This window comes from Mytilus galloprovincialis, chromosome 5 (assembly GCF_965363235.1).
Source record: "Mytilus galloprovincialis chromosome 5, xbMytGall1.hap1.1, whole genome shotgun sequence".
Lineage (NCBI taxonomy): Eukaryota > Metazoa > Mollusca > Bivalvia > Mytilida > Mytilidae > Mytilus > Mytilus galloprovincialis.
This window is the reverse complement of record NC_134842.1, coordinates 3,278,327-3,295,028: the sequence shown is the minus strand read 5'-3', so window position 1 is coordinate 3,295,028 and position 16,702 is coordinate 3,278,327. Positions and strand designations below refer to the sequence as shown.

The 16,702-nt window shown below is 31.9% G+C and overlaps 1 long non-coding RNA gene across 1 annotated transcript; it reads left to right on the top strand.

The window, feature by feature from the left end:
- Nucleotides 1–5,807: 5,807 nt before the first annotated feature.
- On the top strand, nt 5,808–14,562 carry LOC143074263 (uncharacterized). Its single transcript, XR_012977762.1, has 4 exons — nt 5,808–5,924; nt 8,436–8,616; nt 11,084–11,120; nt 14,456–14,562. It is a non-coding gene; the product is annotated as an uncharacterized LOC143074263 (long non-coding RNA).
- Nucleotides 14,563–16,702: the final 2,140 nt, after the last annotated feature.

The window sequence follows — 16,702 nt, the reverse complement described above, 5'->3', positions numbered from 1 at the left end:
AATCTAACAAGTTGTCATTGTTAGCATCTGTTTTTGCAGGATCAAAGGAAGTCGTTTCTTACCAGTTGAAGGACTCCTCCGGGTGCGGAAATTTCTCGCTACATTGAAGACCTGTTGGTGACCTTCTGCTGTTGTCTTTTCTATGGTCGGGTTGTTGTCTCTTTGACACATTCCCCATTTCCATTCTTAATTTTGTCTTAATCATGTTAATGTTAACTGTATTGAAGACATGCTCATTTTGATAGGTCACTATTCTAAATTTTACACGTTAAGAAAGTCGATAAGATAAATTCGTTCCATAGTGTGCAAGTGACGTAATACGGTATATATGGGAGCTCTCACCCCATATGGATTTTACTGACAACATATACACCATACTAGGTAACTAGCACATTATGTAACTAATACTACTATGGTTGCTGTGTTGTTTCTATAATGTTTCATGTTATTAAACAAAATAGTTGTATCTGTTCTTTCTAGGATATGCAGAATAGTTCTGGTTTGCGTCATCACTTACATATGTGTTGTTGATTCTGTTATGGATAGTGACCATACAAGTAAGTGTTGAAATACATTGATACATACATAAGATATATGTATATATACAAATTGACAGTGGAATATATGAAAGTTACACTATTCTTGATTTACTTTGTTAAGTAGAAATATTTTGAGTTATAGGACCATCAGGAAGAGAAACAGAGAAACTAAATTCAATTAAGGATGATTTTGCCTTAGATAGTTGACTTAGTTTCGTAATAATTTCTTAATTTATCGACAGGGTATTTTTGAAAAATATGAAATTATTCTTCACATGTATACCTTATACCTAGGCACCGACTACTGAGCGGATGATATCCGGATACTAAGTACAATCTACAAGCAGTGGTACCAACCAAGTGCTAGTAGATGAAATAACACCTTATAATTAGAAATTCTAAAACCTTCATCAATATAGCTAAAACTCAAACAGTTGAAAGATAAGATTGTGTAAATTCGTAGAACAGTTAGAGCTTGAGCTGTAATATGATAAAAAGCACACATAAAGACTTCTTCGTAGGTACAATTTGGTTGAGTATCTTATATCAACCTTAGTTTCTTAATTTTCTTAAATATGTAGTATGAATTATTTCATCTAAGCAACATGCTACACAGTACGTTTCTCAATCAAACGTTCCCTATCACAGAACTTTGTATTGAACAATAAAATTAGTTCATAATACTAATAATCCAACTTACAGTATTTGAATCTTAATGTACAATTATGTTCCAAATAACACACGTTGATTGTGTTAAAAAAAGACTTGTCACTGACAAACTGACCTGACGCTATTATCTGCGCAATCGCAGTCAAAATATAAATCACTAAACATTTAAAAAAAATATTTTTTAAAGTGTATTTACGACAATGATTTAAACAAATATACAAAGGGAACAATTTAACCTGAAAGCATATCAAAATATATATAACTATATTATATGATTCATGTTTCATTAGTACCTTCTTTATGCCTTTCCTAGACGGGACGTGTTATTTTATACATATATACATACAACTAACATACGTCTAATTATCAGTAAACACTGCGTAAAATGCTCCAATAAACATTTTGAAAGATTTTATTGAGTGTTTTTTTTTTTAGAAAACTGGTCTCATTTAAAAGCAATTTTTCGCATATCGGCCGGCATTAACAATGATATCCTCACAACGTAACATTAATATTTTGATTGATAAAAGAAACCATATAATGTTTTGATTTTGAAAAATATTCTTGCTTATTTTACAAGAGTTACGAACTTGAAATGTCATATTTAAGTACATATTTACAATAACTTGTTTATGCTTTCAAATTGGTTAACATTGAAATTTACATAACAGTTTGAATTGGTGCAGTAGGAAATCTAGTGAAGAAAGACAATAGAAAACTCACTCTTATGAAAAAGTCGAGAAAATAAATAATAAAACAATGTAATACAAAACCTTAAGATTTTTTTTGGTCATGAATGTTTCAGGTTGTTCCTTAGAATGTTACAACTTACAATAATATATTTATTTTCCAACTCTAAGTTGTCGTAATCACTGATCACGTGAACATTACATTGTTCGTGAATGTGACAATTTTAAAGTTTTATTGTCTGTGCAGATTAAAAAGTTCAAGTATAATATTTTTTTTAATTAAACATGTGGTTTTTTACTATTTTTTATACAAAATGAAAATATCAGTCGCGTCTATTTTTATTCATGTTTTATACCATCTCCCTAGCTAGAGGAGGGAAGAGGATCGTAACCCTTGGCTAGCGAAGATGGTTTTACACAGAAATATAAAGAAACAGGTGTTATGTTATTATTTTTTTTTGTCTAATTGAGAAACCAAGAAAGCGCATAAAAGAGGGACGAAAGATACCAAAAAGTTGAATTTTAAGTATTCATAATCCTATCATATTAGATACTTGAATTATGTTCATGATTGCCAAATGTGCAGTAGAAAGGTTAGATCACAGCTAATTTTGATATTTTAGTTGTATGGAAGTTGAAAACTCCAGTATACTTAAGAGGAACAGCTTCCATGTTATGCATGATTCACGAGGATGACAAACCAGGACACATGGCTTGGACTAAAGCAGGGCAACTTATTGGTATCAATAACGCTTCACTCTATTCTACAAAATACGACGTATTTATAGAATACAGCAATAGTACCATGATGTACCATCTGGTTATAAAGAATATTGGCATGGGAGATTTAAACTTAGTGTATAAGTGTGAGTCCGGATTCTCATCTGCCGAAGGAATTCTCTCTCTGAATGAGGATACGTTTGTAGGTAAGAGAATGTACATTAAAATTGCTGCAATTGCTGTAAGAAGCCTCAAGTACCAGAAGACGAAATTAGTTATTTGATAATAGTTTGTTCTACCCAATTGTTGATAATTGTTTAATAACCCGCAAACTAAGTCGGGTCAAATAGTTTTACCGTTATCTGTCATTACGTTAATACACAGTTATATAGACTTTTTTCTAAACGCCTATCATATTGAATTATTTTTTCTATGTCTACTATGATGAGTTACAGATCGGGTTTAAATTTGGTTCTACTCCGCTAAAATTTGCCGACATTACGTGCTGTGGACTTTGAAAATGTCGTAAAGCTAACAGTTATACAGACTTTTATAAACGCCGTCATATATTGAGCTGATTTTTGGTGTGATGAAAATGTAATATACAATTAAATATATGTATACTGTTACCATCTTACGGTGTTTATATATCTCAACTTGTACGATTCGCTCGTGTATGTAACAATGTTTTCGATTTTAACGAGATAAATTTATGTATTACTGAAAAACTATTACACCAAGGTTTTCGATATAACACACTAGTCAAAACATTTACTAAATTTTATCATCGGTATAAGGACATCATTCTTAAATATAGCTCTACATGCAGACTTCGTCTGCGTTCAGGTATTTCACATCCAATATTGCATGGAAATATTCTCTATACAGCACAAAAATGTCAGTATTCACCTCAGAAGCTAAATGTAACAAAACCTTTAATTAGACTTATGATAAAGGGATATAGTTACAATACTGTTGTCAGGTCATTAAAGATTGCATATTTTGGCGTTAATATTGATTCACTTTTAGGGTCCTCGCATCGGAGCTAAACACATTTATTTAAAACCCAGTTGTTGGCATGACACGGGTTATTTTCTTTTCATATATGTTATGATGGTATGATACTAAACCCCTCACCGGAAGGATTGTTCCTGATATGCATATGATGAAGACACAATCTTTCAATCACTTTAATTGAAGTCTGGAGCTGGCATGTCAGTTAACTGCTAGAAGTCTGATGTTATTTATGTATTATTGTCATTGTTTTTTTAATTTTCTTTGGTTACATCTTATGACATCAGACTTGGACTTCTCTTGAACTGAATTAGTGTGCGTATTGTTATGCGTTTACTTCTCTGCATTGGCTAGAGGTATAAGGGAGGGTTGAGATCCCATAAACATGTTAAACCTCGCCGCATTTTTGCGCCTGTCCCAAGTCAGGAGCCTCTGGCCTTTGTTAGTCGTGTATGATTTTTAATTTTAGTTTCTTGTGTACAATTTGGAGTTTAGTATGGCGTTCATTATCACTGAACTAGTATATATATTTGTTTAGGGGGCAGCTGAAGGACGCCTCCGATTGCGGGATTTTTTCGCTGCATTTAAGACCTGTTGGTTACCTTCAGCTGTTGTCTGCTTTATGGTCGGGTTGTTGTCTCTTTGACACATTTACCGTTTCCATTCTCAATTTTTTTATAAGTACATTGTAGCATCCGCAAACAGACATCTCACTAGGGATTATTTACACACGTGCATAGCAGAGCCTCAACATTATTAAAAGAATAGACGTATATATACACTGTATAAAAATATGACTTGGATGGAGAGTTGTCTCATTGGAACTAACACCAAAACTTCTTATTTTTCAAACATGACAATTTAGTTATTTTTGCGAATAATTGATGAAATAGGGTTCACAGCTTTTTTGTAGTTAACTCCCCCAACAGTTTTCAATCAAGGTCCATTGAAATGCACTAATGTTGAAGGTGTGCACCTGCTCTTGTAGAATTGTTTGAGCAATAAAGATCGGATTTGCTCATTTTCAAATATTAAAATGTTTAGTATAAAGCATTTTCCATTGTTTTAAAACATTCTGCGCATACGAAAAATTGAGTCTTTGATCTTTTTTTTTATATTTATCAACAGAAAATACTAGAACGATACATTATAAAACATGCCCTGGACTATTTAGCTAATTGTTCACCTTCAGCAGTCCAAAAAAATGTGAAATAACAAAAGTACTAAGCTCCGAGTAAAACTCAAAACGGAGAGCCCCTAATCAAAAGACAAAATCAAAAGCTCAATCACATCAAACGAATTGATAACAATTGTCATTTTTTCTTGACTTTGTACAGGCCCGGGGATGTAGAAATTAAAAATAACTTTTGTTGTCTGCTCTATGGTCGGAGGGGGGATTGTCTATTTGACACTTTCCCCATTACCATTCTCAATTTTCTGCAAAGCTTTGAATATAGAGTTTTATCAGTTTGACAGTAGGTCACGGGTTGACCCAAAGTTGATCAGCAACAATAGACTCACATGACCGTGAAAGTTCACTAAAACTGTGTATGAGACAAACCTCATTTTTTACTCAATAAAATAAAAAAAACTTGAAAATTGTCAAGTCTTCAGATCGAAAAAACAAAAAATGATGGTCGGAATTTAACTTTAATACGCTTCTCATTAGGAGAAAATACAGTTTTGGATACGCAAACGTCAAGTTATGTTTAACATCTGATTTGATTTCCTAATCATAGACTCTTTACATGTCGACTCTCCGCGGGCTTCTCACTGCAAGACTATGACATGCAAAGACTATTTTCATATATCCCCCTGTAGAGCATAATTGATATAAGTTTTTGGTTTGCAATAAACTAGTGAATAAACCAATTATAGAAGCCAGGATTGAGACTTTGTATTTTTGCAAGACACGCGTTTCGCCTACAAAAGTGTCAGCAGTGACGCGCTCGAATAAAAAAAGGTTAAAAATTCCTAAAGAGGGTTTGATTGTTATTCCACTGTATTGTGAGATTATTCAACAAACAAAGATCATACAACCCGGTTATTTTCATAAAACAAATTACACTGCCGTTCTTTACATGTATGGTACATTACAAATAAAACAGTAGTTTACAATCACTGCATGTTTCTACTGTTAAGATCAAATCATCAAACTGAATCTTTATAATTAATAGCAAAACCAAAAAAAGAAGATATAACAAAGAATTTCACATTGAAAGGAGGATACCTTAAAGCGTTTGTAGAAGTTGCATCCGTCTACCCGAAACCAATATGTAACGCAGAATTTCAGGTAAATCATGTTGAATATTTATCACTTGATAATCAAATGGAAGGGAATCAGATTAAAAAAAAATAGTTGCTTGCTTCTTTGTTTTAATTGCTGAAGATCATTGCTAAGATGTGACTCGGTCTACCACATAATTTGAAATGTGAGGTTGATGCTTCAGTCAAAGGAGTAGGTCCGGTAAGGACTCATTTTGGCCTCAAATTTCAGTTTCATCTGAAGAAAGATTTTGACCACTTTTTAAACACTTAAGTGTCTATTTCACTTGATTCAATTAGTTTATGTGAAAGATTTTAACTGATTAAGTCATTAAAAACGATCCGATTGAAGCTCAAATATGAAAAATCTCTCAAATATGCCAAAAAACGTCACTTTTCAGATTGTTTTTGTCAAAAATGAAAGTGGCCGCATCCGTGTTCATCCACAACCTTTATATATGTTATATAATTTATCATAAAATACAACTTACATTGCAATATTAAGGATGAACACGAATGCGGCCACTTTCGTTTTACACGGAAACCGTCTAAAATTTAACTAAAATGATAGAATTTTGACGATTTCAGTAATTTAGCATGACTTAATGGTGCTACAACCCGATACATGTGCATTGTATTGTCAAAACAGCCCATATTTATGTAGCAGAAGCATTCAACTGTCCAATAAATAACTAAAAGTTTACATTTTAACAATTTTGTAAAACTGTTATATTTTTGGGCCAAAACGGGGCCTTACCGGACCTACTCCTTTAAGGTTCGATTCGAAGTAATCGCTATATAAAAGAGGAACGAAAGATACCAGAGGGACGTTCAAACTCACAGATCACAAACAAACAGACAACGCCATGGCTAAAAAAGAAAAAGATCAGATTGATGTGTTGTTGTGCCTAAACAAACCTTGACGAATAATCCCATTCAATTTGTTTGTTAAACAAAATTAAAATATAATATATATATTTCATGAACATATATGTTCTCCTCCTCAATATGCATGTATTGTTTGCTATTTGTAGGTGTGTCTTCAGCAATCTATGATTCAATTATGATAATCTATCAATGACTTGTATTTTGTATGTCTGAATTATGAATACATACAAGAAATGCTGTATTATCAAATAGAATAAGTACCTAAACACATTTATTCTAAAAACAGTTGTTGGCATGACACGGGTTATGTTCTTCTTATATATGTTATGATGGTATGATACTAAACCCCTAACGGGAGGGATTGTGCCTGATGTTCATATGATGAAATCATAATCTTTCAGTCAGTTTTATTGAAGTCTGGAGCTGGCATGTCAGTTAACTGCTAGTAGTCTGTTGTTATTTATGTATTATTGTCATTTTGTTTATTTTCTTTGGTTACATCTTCTGACATCAGACTCGGACTTCTCTTGAACTGAATTTTAATGTGCGTATTGTTATGCGTTTACTTTTCTACATTGGTTAGAGGTATAGGGGAGGGTTGAGGTCTCACAAACATGTTTAACCCCGCCGCATTTTTGCGCCTGTCCCAAGTCAGGAGCCTCTGGCCTTTGTTAGTCTTGAATTATTTTAATTTTAGTTTCTTGTGTACAATTTGGAAATTAGTATGGCGTTCATTATCACTGGACTAGTATATATTTGTTTAGGGGCTAGCTGAAGGACGCCTCCGGGTGCGGGAATTTCTCGCTACATTTAAGACCTGTTGGTGACCATCTGCTGTTGTTTTTTATTTGGTCGGGTTGTTGTCTCTTTGACACATTCCCCATTTCCATTCTCAATTTTACATGTAGCTGCAATAGCAGACAACTTCGTTTTTGATATCTGGTCATTATTTGTTGTTATTATGATGTCATAAACATGTCCAAATTGATGTATATGACCCAAAATAGCCGTTTCAGGTATATTCGTGGGTCAGATCTATATAATAATTATAAAATCTGAAACAAAAGCTTTTGTCACTTTTGTTCTTTTGTGTATTACATGTACGAATCTTTAAGCCCTAAAGTCAAATATGTAAATGCGTATGTCCGAAAAAAGAACCGAATGCATGTTTGATTTGCAGACTAAATAATTGCATTGTTATATCAACACCTTTTCTTTAAAGTATTTTACAAATGTTAATTTACAGACAAGGACCACATCAATGTTTTATCTTATCAAGACCGACCGATTGACCTCTCAATTGGTAATATTCTCATTTATGAAATACTTACCGTTGATGGCATTTATTCATGTTGACAAACATTATCAAATAATCTGGACATACAATTTGTACGCATAGCGAGCGTTATGTCTACACAAGGATCACTTCTGGAGTAGACAAGTTTGCAAATGACTATGTTCTGGATTATATTTTAGATTGAATAACCAAATAAAAACCCGCAGATAATGTAAACGTATGAAATACATATACTTGCATTTGCATGCGTACGCTATAAAACAAACAAGACAACTTGCCCATTGGTGAATATGTTCGGTTATTTACTTTATAAAACACAATTTTCTTGATCATCTTTACTTCATTGCATTTCAGGACAGAGATATAACCACTTATTCAAAGACAAATTATACTAAAAAATCCCTTTTTTACTCAATGGAGTTTGATTTGGTTTACCAAACCAATGAATGTGGGAATATCAACATATCATGCGTTATTGGTAAAAAGAAATTTAGTATTTTACAGCTATCGCATGAGTTCAAAGAAGGATGCAAACGTAAGTTAGAATAAATTAATGGAAACTAGGTCTTGAATATTTTGATATTATTATACGATTTCATGCTGATGTGTGGTGGTAGAATACTTTCAATTCTTCTGAAATCTTAAACCACTTGACGATCAAGTGTAAACACAGAACGTTTGCGTGAGTATTTCTCTATCCATCTATGTGCTTTAGAACTTTATTTCTGTCTTGTCTAACTTCGACACCGGTCAAATGGCAGATATAATCGCTTAGTGGTGGAAAAAGTGTTTTCTATATTTTATAAAACATATGTACAGATATCCGAATTGGAGATTGTAAAATATCATTGGAATGTAGTGTTAGTGCTACGAGTAAAAATGAAATCATGCAACGCAAATGCTGATGTTAATTTACAAGCTGCACCTTTAAAAAAGGTTAAAACTGTCACTGGATATCATGAGCATTGTCATAGCTTAGATAAGCTCTTCTTAATGTAGAAATATGCTGAAATCTGATATAAATAAAACACCAATTCATTAAAAACCCAATTCACACCTCGTTCAATTCTATCATGTCTTACATGGTACTCTGAATCTTCAATTCGTAGGTCATGATTTAATGCTCTCCGTCCTAACGAATTCGGGTAAAGAATTTTCTATGGAAATCATTAACAATGTTGCGAAAAAGGTTGTAAACTAAAAGGTGTCATCGCGGTAATGACATTTACTCTGAGGAGCTGTTTTCAGTTCTAAATGACCAGCTTATTGCTATAAGACAGTTAACGTAACGAGTAATCGTATATATATGTTAGCGGCAATAAGTGAAATTAGGCATTAAGCTTAAAACCTAGGCAATAAGCTAACGCCTAGGCATTAACTTATTTCCTGAAATTTTCAGGCATTAAGCTTATTTCCTAAAATCTGATGATGATTATTCATCCTATTGCCGAACATAACTTTAGGCAATAAGTGAACTCTGGGATCTATTCATATTAGGTGATTTATTCTTGATATAAAGTGGTTTACTAATAATATTTCAAATATTACATGTGTAAATATAAATCCATTTGACAGATCTTCAAATTTAGCATATTTTGTAAGTTTAAGTTTAGTAATTTAACAATCTTATTAAAATAAGTTCTCATCACTTGCTCCTGGATTTTTATATGTCGCCGTGTGAGCGACATATAAAAAATCGAGGAGCAAGTGATGAGAACTTATTTTAATAAGATTGTAATTTAAGCAAATAACATGGTTAAAAACAGAATTAACTCATACTTTTTTCATGTTTTTGAGGTATAACAAAATGTTAAAAACTCTTTTACAAAGTGATTGTATTTAATTCCAAAAGGGCGAGATTCTAAAGAATAATTTAAAAAAATTATTTGAAAATTAAGTCGAGCTGGTTTGAGCTGGTCAAAATTAGACACAATTAAGATATCATATTTTGCTCACATCATTTTCAATTTTTTGTATTGGATAAATAAATTGCTTTTGTTAACAGTCCACCAATTTTTTTTAACACAAATTTCTATCAAGTTTTCATATTTTAAAATTTATTATTTGATGCGTTTTAATTCAAATAAAATATTTTATTAGTGATTTTATTTTCGGTCTCTTGGAGAGTTGTCTCATAGCAATCATACCACATATTTTTTTTATAATTAGGATGAAACTGGGCCCTGCATCAGTAAAATTCGAATCTCTTCTCCTGCTCATATTAACACGTATGTTATTTGCAGTAATAAAATAAAGTTGTTGAAGTACTCACAGTTTATATGAAAGATGCACAAGATTTGACTTTGAACTTTTAAGTACATGTATGAAACCGTGACACTTCGAATTCAGTTTCCTCAAATATATATTTAATTTTATCTATTTACAATTAGTTTGATCAATTCTAATAAATTATATAACGTAGTTATACGTTTCTACTTATGTTTTGTTTCATAGAGTTTAAATGTACAATTATTATATCAAAATTATTTATAAACTTTAATTAAAAACTAATAATTATCTTTTTTTTCAATTGGTATTTTTCTTTTACGCCAATACTTATAACAGCGGTTATGACATCCTAGTTAAAATAATCCTAAGATACAGTCATGTAGCTTCGTTGTGCATGCGGAGACATGTCGTCAGTCGGTCCTAACTTTATTATAATTTCCATTCTAAGAGTATCTTATAGAACAGATCTTAGCAGAGTTTTGATAAACAAGCCCCATACTATCTCATAATGCTATGATGAAACAAATAATTTTTTGTTCATTTGAATGAATGATTGTCTTTTATTTACTCGCATTTATATTTTAGGCATTAAGCTTAATGCCTACACACATTTTTCAGGATTTAAGACTAATGCCTAACATCATTTAGGCATTAGACTTACTGCCTAGGCGTTAGCCTATTGCCTAGGATTTAAGCTTAATGCCTAATTTCACTTATTGCCGCTAACATATATACTGATTGTTGATACTTTACTTTAATTTACTTTATTGCAGATTCAAATACTAATAAAAGTTTGTCTGAAAGTGAAATGTAAGTAAGATATATCACTATATTTGTTTTCCAAGTTTTCTTACTATTATATTGGTATAAGAAGAGGTAGTGTGATTGCTAATGAGACAAGTCTGAAATTTGTTAAAGGTAAATCATTATTATTTTGATTGTATATTTATATGTAGCAGTTTTTATAATTATGGAAGTGGGCTTAGATTTGTTCATCCCTGTGAACTTATTAATTGTTCTGCTTAAGCATTAGCATAAAGGCTACACATTTTTCTAACTGAAATCTTCTAACTGTTTTAAGGTTAAATCGTAAACAGGGTATTTTTACTTTCGAGTACTATGTTATTTTGAATAATAACAATATGGAAGAATGCACACACTGTAATATAGTACCTGCTACGTTAATGAAACAATGGGAGCACTGCTTCTTAATTAACCTCTAGACTAAAAACAAAACTGGGTACATGTTCATGATTGGTAATTACCACCAACATTGCGAATCAACACTCATTCAAAATCTAAAAAAGGGAATTTGACCCACTCGTCTACAAGAAAGGCTACCACACAATGGTTCTAGTTATCAACATTGAGTAATCACTTTCTTAATGTTGTTAATTGCCTTCAATGATGTGTACTATACCATGTATACATAGATCATTATCACCACAAACAATTGTTACTAGTTCATAGACATTATACATTATTCTGAATACACTATATCAAATTATACATATATGTATGGGAGATGTTTTATGATTGATTACTGTAAACCAACTTATTTTCGCGAGCGATTTATTTTTGCGACGCGATACATAACACGAATACAAATTGTCGCAAACAATCATTTCCTAATCATACTACATTAAGTGAATTTGAAAATCGCATTAAAGAGGGCTAGAAAGTGCTGAACGCGAAATAAAGTATCCGCGAAAAAAAGTTGGTTTACAGTATTTAACAGCTATTCACCGGAGTCCAAATGACGTTGATGTAACAAAATACACAACAAAAATAGTCACCGTGACATCTATCGGAAAAAGTAGTCTATAAAACGTACCTTGTAACATAAGTACGTCATATTTGTAAGCCCGTTTTGCGTGTGTAAAATATCTTTTTTTATACGACCGCAAAATTTGAAAATTTTTTCGTCGTATATTGCTATCACGTTGGCGTCGTCGTCTGCGTCGTCGTCGTCGTCGTCGTCGTCGTCGTCCGAATACTTTTAGTTTTCGCACTCTAACTTTAGTAAAAGTGAATGGAAATCTATGAAATTTTAACACAAGGTTTATGACCACAGAAGGAAGGTTGGTATTGATTTTGGGAGTTTTGGTCCCAACATTTTAGGAATTAGGGGCCAAAAAGGGCCCAAATAAGCATTTTCTTGGTTTTCGCACTATAACTTTAGTTTGAGTTAATAGAAATCTATGACATTTTGACACAAGGTTTATGACCACAAAAGAACTGTTGGGATTGATTTTGGGAGTTTTGGTTTCAACAGTTTAGGAATTATGGGCCAAAAAAGGGCCCAAATAAGCATTATTCTTGGTTTTCGCACAATAACTTTAGTTTAAGTAAATAGAAATCAATGAAATTTAAACACAATGTTAATGACTACAAATGGAAGGTTGGTATTGATTTTGGGAGTTTAGGTTCCAACAGTTTAGGAATTAGGGGCCAAAAAGGGACCCAAATAAGCATTTTTCTTTGTTTTCGCACCATAACGTTAGTATAAGTAAATAGAAATCTATGAAATTTAAACACAAGGTTTATGACCATAAAAGGAAGGTTGGTATTGATTTTGGGAGTTTTGGTTCCAACATAATAAGGGGCCCAAAGGGTCCAAAATTAAACTTTGTTTGATTTCATCAAAATTGAATAATTGGGGTTCTTTGATATGCCGAATCTAACTGTCATGACTGTGTATGTAGATTCTTAACTTTTGGTCCCGTTTTCAAATTGATCTACATTAAGGTCCAAAGGGTCCAAAATTAAACTTAGTTTGATTTTGACAAAAAATGAATCAGTTAGGTTCTTTGATATGCTGAATCTAAAAATGTACTTAGATTCTTGATTATTGGCCCAGTTTTCAAGTTGGTCCAAATCGGGGTCCAAAATTAAACTTTGTTTGATTTCATCAAAAATTGAATAAATGGGGTTCTTTGATATACCAAATCTAACTGTGTATGTAGATTCTTCATTTTTGGTCCTGTTTTCAAATTGGTCTATACTAAAGTCCAAAGGGTCCAAAATTAAACTTAGTCTGATTTTAACAAAAATTGAAATCTTGGGGTTCTTTGATATGCTGAATCCAAAAATGTACTTAGATTTTTTATTATGGGCCCAGTTTTCAAGTTGGTCCAAATCAGGATCTAAAATTATTATATTAAGTATTGTGCAATAGCAAGTCTTTTCAATTGCACAGTATTGCGCAATGGCAAGAAATATCTAATTGCACAATATTGTGAAATAGCAATTTGTTTTTTTAATTAGAGTTATCTTTTTTTGTCCAGAATAGTAAGCAAGAAATATCTAATTGCAAAATATTGTGCAATAGCAAGATTTTTTTTTTTAATTGGAGTTATCTTTCTTTGTCCAGAATCAACTTAAATCTTTGTTATATACAATATACAATGTATATTCACTTTTTACTACCAACTGATAAATTAAAATAATCTTTACCATTCAGTGATAACAAGCAGTTTTTTTTACATCTTAATATTTTATGATGTATTTAAATGAGTAGTTATTGTTGCAAACTCCATTAGAAATTTTAATTGAGATTAGTTTTGGAATAAGGGAAAGGGGGATGTGATTAAAAAAATTGGGTTCAATTTTTCTCATTTGAAATTTCATCAATAAAAAAGAACATTTCTTCAAACATTTTTTTGAGAGGATTAATATTCAACAGCATAGTGAATTGCTCTAAGAGAAAACAAAAATTTTAAGTTCATTAGAACACATTCATTCTGTGTCAGAAACCTATGCTGTGTCAACTATTTAATCACAATCCAAATTTAGAGCTGAATCCAGCTTGAATGTTGTGTCCATACTTGCCCCAACCGTTCAGGGTTCAACCTCTGCGGTCGTATAAAGCTACGCCCTGCGGAGCATCTGGTTAATATCTGAAGTCATTGTTTGTTGTTATTATGATATCATAAACATGTTAATAACTGTTATGCAGATGTTCAGTGTTACAATTCAAATACACAGAAAAAAAATCTATAAAGTGTAGTTTTATAAATAATGGCTGTTCGACTGACATTCTATATACTATTTTGTTTAATAAGATGTGCAATATAACTAAAACGAGCTCAGTAGATTTTTTCTAATTTCTATTTGTTATGTTTATAATTACATTTATATTTCAGTACTCTTATTATAGTTGGAGTTATTATAGTTGTGGCATTATTCGCAGTTGCTTTTTTGATATTTCGGTATTTAAGAAGATCTGAAAACGGAGACCTCGAACATATAGGTATTTTTATACTTCAGCCAACTTTAGAATTTAAACGCAATTTTGATTACTTCCATGTAATTATCGAATCTGGATTAGTTTGATGCCTTTTGTGCATCTATTGCAGTATTTCAAACGAATAGATTCGGTCTCAAATTTTTAAGTTTAAAAAAAGTGGACTCAATTGAGATTAAAATGTTTCATAAGGTTGTCCTTATTCTTTAACAATGTTATGTATGGTTCAAATAACATACCATTTTCATGCGTTTCATAAAGGACAGTTGACTTGAATCATTAACTTGAATTTCAATTAGTTATTTGTGTCAATTGGACGTCCATGAAATGTCCGTGAAATATTGTTTTCATAAACAAAATCCCGAAAAAGGAAATGTCTGTTATTTTTGAGTGTTAATAGAATGCAGAAATAGATATTTGGTACTATGGATACTAATTATCATTATGGTGTATATCAAATTTTCATAGAATAACACAAGTTTTCTGAAAGCTTATATGCATACTTCGGCTAAACACGAAATTTAATATTCACGAACATGCTTTCCTTCATCCACGAGCATTGGTACATACGAACAAAATGAATTAACGGTAAATGACATAACGGTGCTGCAAACTGATATTATTTTGTCAGAAAGAAAGGCAACTTTTAAACGAAAATATATCTTTATATTTCTGGAGAATTTTTTTTTGAAAACGCGAACAATCAATTGTTTTTGTGAAAGTGGCATCAAAAAGAAACCTTTACATTTTCCCAGGGGGAACCTGCTTTAGTCATGCCATGTCAATGTATCATATATAACAGTTCGACCCTTTTGTATAGGGCATTTTATTTATTTGACTCCATTGATTTAACATATTGGAACCAATTGCACTTTCTATTCATGAATATACATGGAATATTTTTTGTGGGATTTGTTTTGCCTAGTAGTTTTCATTGTTGTGTCATGTGAACTATTATTTGTCTGTCATTTTCATTTTAAGCCATGGAGTTGTCAATATAAAAAAGAAGATGGGGTATGATTGCCAATGAGATAACTGTCCACAAGAGACCAAAATGACACAGAAATTAACAATTATCTGTCACCGTACGGCCTTCAATAATGAGAAAAGTCCATACCGCATAGTCAGCTATAAAAGGCCCCGAAATGACAATCTAAACCAATTCAAACGAGAAAACTAACAATCACAGATTAAATCATTTAAATCTAGACCAAAAGTATGGTATGACCATGAGACCCCAACACTTTGCAGTGCTCTTGTCTTCATTTGACCCAATCTATTCCGTTGATTGTCTAAGAATTATTATTTTGGGTTGCCATGAGAAACCAATTTTCCCTCTGTGAAAGGTTTCTCTCACTTGTCCGTGTTCTCCCGAATTTGACCCTAATGAGATTTGACAACCACATAGGCAACCACGTGTACCTGAAGGATGTCGAATATAGGCGATAGTCTTGGTCCAACTCTGTTATGGAGCTATGAACTTACAGTCCTAGACCTGACCAGTTAACATGACGAAAAATTTAAACATAAAACTTGGCAGTGAATTTTGTCTCCTGACTCTGGAAGCTAGTGTTTAATTGCATGCCTCAATCTGTGTACACGTCTTTTACACCTTTTTTTTTTGAAAATTTATCAAGCCAGTACATAATTGCAATGTATAACGAGATACTGAACTGCACAGTTATCGAATTAAAAAGGTTAACACCTTTGACATATTTGAATATTATCAATTGAATTTGTAAAAGAATGAGTTAATGACTAAGATACTTACAATTGTCATAATTGATAGTATATCTTGCGCTTCATCTTGCAATCTTCTTTGTTAAATTAATTTTTTTACTTTAGCAAATAATCATTGAAAAACACAATGACAGCTAAAAAGTTATCAAATCATTTCCTTTGATATTCCAAGTTAACAAATTATAACAAAAACACACAATTTTAGGTAACGAAGTTAACAAATATTTTTGAAATCATTTAATACGTCATTCTAAATAAACATCATAAAGAAATTACACAAGAACATACTGCTTATATTCATACAAATAAAAGAAATAAAAAAGAAATCAGTTATGGGGTATTTGATAAGCTCTGATTTGTTTATAATTTCTTTAGTGAATTGCAAGCAAATGGTACTATCAAATTG